This window comes from Arachis ipaensis, chromosome B04 (assembly GCF_000816755.2).
Source record: "Arachis ipaensis cultivar K30076 chromosome B04, Araip1.1, whole genome shotgun sequence".
In the NCBI taxonomy this organism is placed as follows: Eukaryota; Viridiplantae; Streptophyta; class Magnoliopsida; order Fabales; family Fabaceae; genus Arachis; species Arachis ipaensis.
In genome coordinates, this window is record NC_029788.2 from 23,385,463 (window position 1) to 23,392,521 (window position 7,059).

General features: G+C 32.6%; 1 long non-coding RNA gene across 1 annotated transcript in view; it reads right to left on the reverse strand.

The window, feature by feature from the left end:
• LOC110270985 overlaps positions 1–7,059 on the reverse strand; it is a 9,328-nt gene that overhangs the window by 837 nt on the left and 1,432 nt on the right. Inside the window, exon 2 of the long non-coding RNA XR_002360852.1 lies at positions 2,814–2,820. This is a non-coding gene — a long non-coding RNA (uncharacterized LOC110270985). The remainder of the gene's footprint in view (positions 1–2,813; positions 2,821–7,059) is intronic.

A 7,059-nucleotide genomic window follows, 5' to 3' on the forward strand; every position in this document is an offset into this window, starting at 1 on the left:
TTGTTTATTTTCATTTATAAAATTTAAAATACTAACCATTTAGACATAATTCATCAGGTGTTGGTAACTTTTCGAACTCATCCCCTCAGACTTTGATACAATCTAATCCAAATTTGTAATATTCAGATTTTGTCAATCCTCGTGGATTAGATACTATCGACCTTAATGATGATGACATTGAAAATCGGAGGCAAGATAGTATTCAACATTGACAATGGAAAGAAGATGAGATGTTAATCAGTGCATGGTTGAATGTTCCAACTGACCCTATAGTTGGTACCGATAAAAAAGGCGAAACATTATGAGTCGAATTCACAGCTACTATGTAGAATTTTGCGTCGACATGACAGGGGGAGTAGTTGAATGTAAGAAACTATGGTATAAGATCAACAAGATAGTTGCACAACTTGCTGGTTGTTACGATCAAGCTAGTCGAAACATAAGGAGTGGTTCGAACGCTGATGATATAAAGGAATTAGCCTATAAGCTTTATTCCACAAATTATTGTCAAAAATTCACTTTTGAGAGGCATTGGAATATGTTTTGTCTGGAGCAAAAATGAAGAAGCCAACTACCTACACAAAGTAAAAGCTCAAAGAGAACCAAAGTCAATGCAACTGAAGCATACTCATCATCATTAAATCCAAAAACATCATTGGCTGAGAAAACGGGTGCGGATTCTCCCGTCGCCCACAAGGATTAAAGAAGAGCAAGAGAAATGGTAAGAAAAAACATAAATGTCTGAAGATCTTATCGAAAAAAAATCATCAGTTGCTAAGAAACTATCTCTCATGGAAGATATTAAGAATGTTAGAGAAAAAAACTAATGTATAGGAAAAAAAAGAGAAGAGAAAAGATGATGGAAATCAAAGAAAATGAGTTACAAATTTAAGCGGCGATGAAAGAATAAGATTACAAACTCTGAAAGAACAAGAATTACAAACTTAGAGGTAAATTAAAGAAATAGAGATAAATGCAAAAAAATGGGAAATGGAAAGGATGGCCAAAGAAAGGGAAAGGAGAATGAATATGCAAATACTTAATGCTGACACGTCTACAATGAGTGAAAAACGACGAACTCTTCATGAGATTGCATGTGAGAAAATAATTAATAAGTGGTTTACTTAATGGTTCCTTGTATGCATAAAGTCAAGTAGTCTGTTTTATTTTTAATGTGTGTTACCATATGTGATGTAGTATGTTTTATTCATTTGTGATGTAACTTTTAAAATTAGTTAATATTATTATGCGATTATTGTTTATGAAAGTGATCGTTGTAAAACTAGCCGTTTTAAATTTAGACAGGAAATTACTAGCTGCTGAAAAACTAGCCGTTGCAAAACGGCTTATCACAACCTCAATTGGAAGAGAAAGATTTTGCACCATACCATTAATTTCTCTAAAAATGCCCAACTTCGAAACAGGCAGCAACATAGACAGTTGAAAGAGGACTTGATTGAACTCATATGGTAATTTCATAATGCTGGTTGTCAACTATAAAGCTTAACTATGTTTTTCTTTATATTAAATAATTTTACAAATTAGTTTAATCTTGAATTATATATTGTGTATTATTGTTATATATAATTTTTTAATATTAATATTTTTTTAATAGTGAATTATTTTTGAATTTAAATAATACTATTTAACTACTCTTCCACCTTAACCCATGACAACAATAAAGAAGTCTCGTGGCCCACAAATTCAGCCCAACATAATACATAAATTCAGTTACAATTTTAGTCTTTATTATTTTATCTTATCTTATCTTTAGTTGTTCTTATCTTATCTTTATTTTCTTTTATCTTTCTTAAGCCAATGCTCTATATATATTTAGTTTTACCTTCATAATACAATTCAATTCAATTCAATCAATCAACAATCAATAAAAGTTTGTTCATCTTTTCTATTCTTTTTCTATTCTTTCAAAGTTTTATCATGGTATCAGAGCCTTGGTATCCTCTTTAAAGAGGATACATAAGCTTTCATCTTTCCGATAAAAAAATCACCCTACTTCTTTTTCAACCTCCTCCCACGATGAATAATCAATCTTTTAATTTAGCTCAAAATCCAACCAATCTCTATTACGTCAATCCAAGTAAAAATCCAACAACAGTCTTGGTTACACTTGTTCTAACAGGAAACAACTATCATTCATGGAGTAGTTACTATGGCCTGTTTGGGCCTTCTTCTAGCAGTTTCATCTCCACCTTCTTCTGGAAGTTTCGTCTGTATTCTGTTTCAGCAGTCATGTCTGCATTCTGTTTCAGCAGTTCAATCTGCATCTATTATAGCAGTTCCATCTGCACTCTTATTGCGCTCCACGTGCCCTCTTTTTTTCACTACAAGAAATAGTGTAATTATCGATGCCAAAAATCGACGGTCAAGTTTTATGTCGATATTTTTCGATGGCTTGTCGTCGATAAAATAGAAAAGGGATGATTACAAATAAAATATTAAAATCGACGACGATGTCGTCTATTATTTTGGCAACCTTCTAATGCCTTAATACTATCGTCACATTACCGACGAAATAGAAGTTGATATTTTTTCCTTTAAAATCGCCGGACTGGTTGTCTATTTTAATAATTAAAATATCGACCATTTTTGTCGTCGATAAATTTAGACGATAGAGATTTCTTTTATAAGCGAAATGAACGGTGTAGATTTATTATATAAAATAGACAGCAAAAGTGTTGATTTTTATTTTAATTAAAATCGACGAGATAGCCATCGATTTTTATCCCAAAAAACATCACTCCCGCGTTTGCTTCCCGCGTCCCTTGTTTCACTCATTTTCCCCAAAATTTAACCCCAATCCTTCAGACAATCAGGGTTCAGAGTGAGGCTTCTTCTCTGCCAATGCCTGAGAGTAGAGAGCAGAGACGAAGTCACGGTCACGGAGAGAGTCAGAGAGCAGAGCTTCTTCTCCTTCTCCTCCACCGAGCCCGCCGCCACGCCATCCTCTTCGTGTACGTTCCTCTCTCTCGCTCTCTCTCTATCACTCTATCACATTGTTATTTGTGAATCTGCATGTAAGTTCTTCTTCTTCGTCGCCAGAGCACGTCACCATCGTAGCTTCTTCTGATTATTATATTTATTTTTGCAATTTTTGTATCTTCTATTTTCATCATGAAATTTTGAATATGCATTTGTTAAACCTAATTAGCGTAATCAATTGATCACATTACTTCAGCTCAACTAGTTTGTTAAACCTAATTGCGTTTGTTTATTTTGCTTTGGTTAATGTGGAATCTAGCTTGTCAAAACTAAATTATATTTTGAAATTTAAATCCCTTTCAATGCTGGCTTACCAGACTGAATTGCACTGCAATATTGATGAAATAGTTAATTAAAACAAATTATTAGACAGAGGAAAAAACAGTAAAGCAAGAGGTTCTTTTAGTTGATCAATTTGCATGATATTAGTTATATAAAAGTAGGGTAAGAATCCGCAGAGAGGGTTGCAAGTAATTAATTGCATATTAGTATATATATAATGTAATGATGATAATAATATTTTGTCTTGCACCGCAGTCACGGTGGCTCTCAAACTTCTTTCATAATTTATCTCAGTTTTTCTTTCTTTCTTTCTTTCTTTCTTTCTTTCTTTCTTTCTTTCTTTCTTTCTTTCAGTTCCTTGAGAGGTTAAAAATCCTCAATCTTAGCCATTCCCAGCACTTGACACAAACCCCTAACTTCTCATTCTTGCCTAGTCTTGAAAAGTTGTTACTAAATGACTGTCCATGTTTGATTGCAGTTTCAGAAACCATTGAACATCTCAAATGCATTCTTTTGATCAATTTGGAAGATTGCACAAGTCTTTGTTTTAGAGCCAAAGAAAAAATGTGTAACCATAAGATAGATTCTATTGTGGAACCAAATTTAGTGCCTCTGTTTTTAATTAGCAACAAGAATTCAGACATTAGAACATCATTTTGTTAATTGTTTAATTAATTATTGATTAAGATTTTATGGATTTTTCTTTTCAGAAACTGAGCACCAATGAGCATGACAATTATTTGTTGCCGGGTGACAATTATTCTGATTGGTTGACCTTCAATTCTGATGGTACTTCTATAATTTTCAATGTCCCTCACGGGAATGGACATGACTTGAAGACAATGACAATGTGCTTGATAATAAATTACACAAAATCTACTATTCAAGTATATAAGTGTGACACACTAGCTTCTGTTGAAGATGACGTGTGGCAAAGCATAATTTCAAGTTTGGAATCCGGAAACAGAGTTGAGATTGTGATTGTTGTTTATGGGACAGAATTTGTTGTGAAGAAGACATCAGTTTATCTCATATGTGGTGAGCCAAATAATGAAGAAATGGAGAACAGTCACGTTATTAGAGGTAAGAATAATGTTGATGATATGAGAATAGTTGAATATATGAGTCATAAAATCATTTATGTGGTATTTAGAACAAGTTAAAATAGCAACCTTCTTAATAAATCTTATTTTGATGACCAAACAAATTCAATGTTATCCATCTTTCTTTTTAATCAGTCTTCTCAAGTTATAGATTCGGTTAACCAGTTCCAACTGGATTGTTTGATGAGATTATTTCTTTGTAAAATACTAGCATCCTTTAACTAACTGATATGCTACCCTATTGTTTGTATTTATTAGGTGGAGTTTTCAAGTTAGAACTATTTTTGCCAGAAGAATATCCAATGGCTGCTCCAAAGGTACTCAAATTATTAATTGCTTTTTTGCTTTTCTATTTTTGTATTATTGTTTTAATGTTTAGTTTTTGCTGAATGGTTACTCACCAAAAAGAAACGATAATGCAAACTATATTTATCAGCTGTATTCAGTTTTAAGATTTTTACCTTTGAAGAACATGGCTTTTGAATAAGACCCTAAAGAAATGCAATTACTTGAATGATCTTATGCTCCATTCTCTGTCTTTTTCTTCATCCTGCTCCTTGTTGAAACTGCAATAATAACTTAGAAACATTCTTGAATACAATGTCTTTGATGAACACGAATTCCTTTCTCCATGAAGTGGAATGTTGATTTTCCTATATGGTCTGAGATAAATACACCACTAAGGTGATTTAATTATACCCATTAGCCTGAGTTGTATGGTTTTGCAGTTTTTCCTTTGAATTTTTTTACTTGCTACTTAAGGTTTAATTCATAGGAGAATGGTACATAGGGTTTGTCTAATCATTCCTAACTGAATTGCTTTGTCCAGGTTCGGTTTCTAACAAAAATATATCATCCTTATGCAGAGTCCTTGGGTGACAATTCTGAAATGACCTGACATTATAAGCTTAGTTGTTGAACAAATCCCAACATTGGTTATTCTGATATCCGGGAGACCCTTACTCTTAGAGCCATAGTTGTTGGAAAAGATTGATTCATTTGTTGCTGCTTGGTTGCCTGGTTCCGAAGCACTGGGAATCGCGGACGTTATCTTTGGCGAACATGACTTCAAGGGTCAATTACCAGTGACTTGGATTCGAAGTGTCGAACAACTCGATCAACCAACCGATAGAGTTAGTTCACAAGAACCCTTGTTTCCTCTTGGTTTCGATCAATCAACCTGTTATCTAATATTCTGTAAATTTTATTTCTATATTTAAAAGTTTATTTTTATTATTTGATTACTATTTTTTAAATAGAAAAAATAATTAACAAATATAGCTATTAAAATCGACGGTAGCGTTGTTGCTTTTTGTTGGTATCTAAATAATTAAATCGACAGCAGTTATGTCGATTTTATTAAATCAAATATCGAAAGAAATGGCGTCGATTTTATATAATAATATCGACGGTAATGTTGTCGATTTTATTGAATCAAATATCGACAAAAATGACGTTGATTTTATATAATAATATCGACGGCAAGGTTGTTGATTTTAGTAAGTAGGTAAAATTCTCAAACTCATATTATAGACGGAAATAATGTCGATTTTATTAAATTATTATCGACGGCCAGACAAGCCGTCGATTTTATTCGAATTTTGAAAAATCGACAAGCTTAATAGTGACCACTGTCGCCGTCTATTTTGCCGTCGATTTTTAATATTATCGATGGCTAAGTTGTCGATTTTAACGATGTTTCTTGTAGTGTTTTATCGCGCTCTACGCGCCCTTTGAAGACCACTCTTATTGCGCCATACGCACCCTCTAAAGATCAATCTTATTGCGCTTTACGTGCTTATTTTTTCTTTTTTTTTTTGAAGATCGCTGCTCAAGCACAGCATCTCCTTTTATATTTTTGCCGTCGGCAGCCGTAGTTCCGCCGCACGCATCTCCCTCTGCATCACCACGTCAGACGCGTCTTCCTCAACAATTTCATCGGAACTTATCCAAGTTGTGGATTATTGACATCTTCCATCCACTAGCTTGCGGGGCGTATTAAACTACTCTTCCACCTTAGCCTATGACAACAATAAAAAAGTCTCGTGGCCCACAAATTTAGCCCAACAGAATATATAAATTCAGTTACAATTTTAGTCTTTATTATTTTATCTTATCTTATCTTTAGTTGTTCTTATCTTATCTTTATTTGTTTTTATCTTTCTTAGGCCAATGCTCTATATATATTTAATTTTACCTTCATAATACAATTCAATTCAATCAATCAACAATCAGTAAAAGTTTCTTCATTTTTTCTATTCTTTCACAGTTTTATCAAATATTATTGTAAAAAAAATAGTAACTATATTAATTTTAATTATTTTAATTAATTAATTAAGTAGGACCACAACAGAGACTAAAATTAATTCCTTCAAACAGAGAAGAGAGAGATGTTTTGAGTTTCTATTTACTATTTATGACGTAAAAGTTAATGTGGAGTTATTTTTTTATGATAGATGGGTCATAATTAGAAACTTGGATGAGTTCCTTACTAAAAATGGTCTTAAGTCTCAAAGCGCTTCAGGGTATGGACTTTGAGTGACTAATAAAATTTTGTCATGTGTTTAGAATAAAAAATGTCAAAATAATATTGTTAATTAGTTAAACTTGAATTGAGAATGTTTATTATTGTTGTTGATTATAAAATTATTTTTTCTTTTGTATTATTAACTTT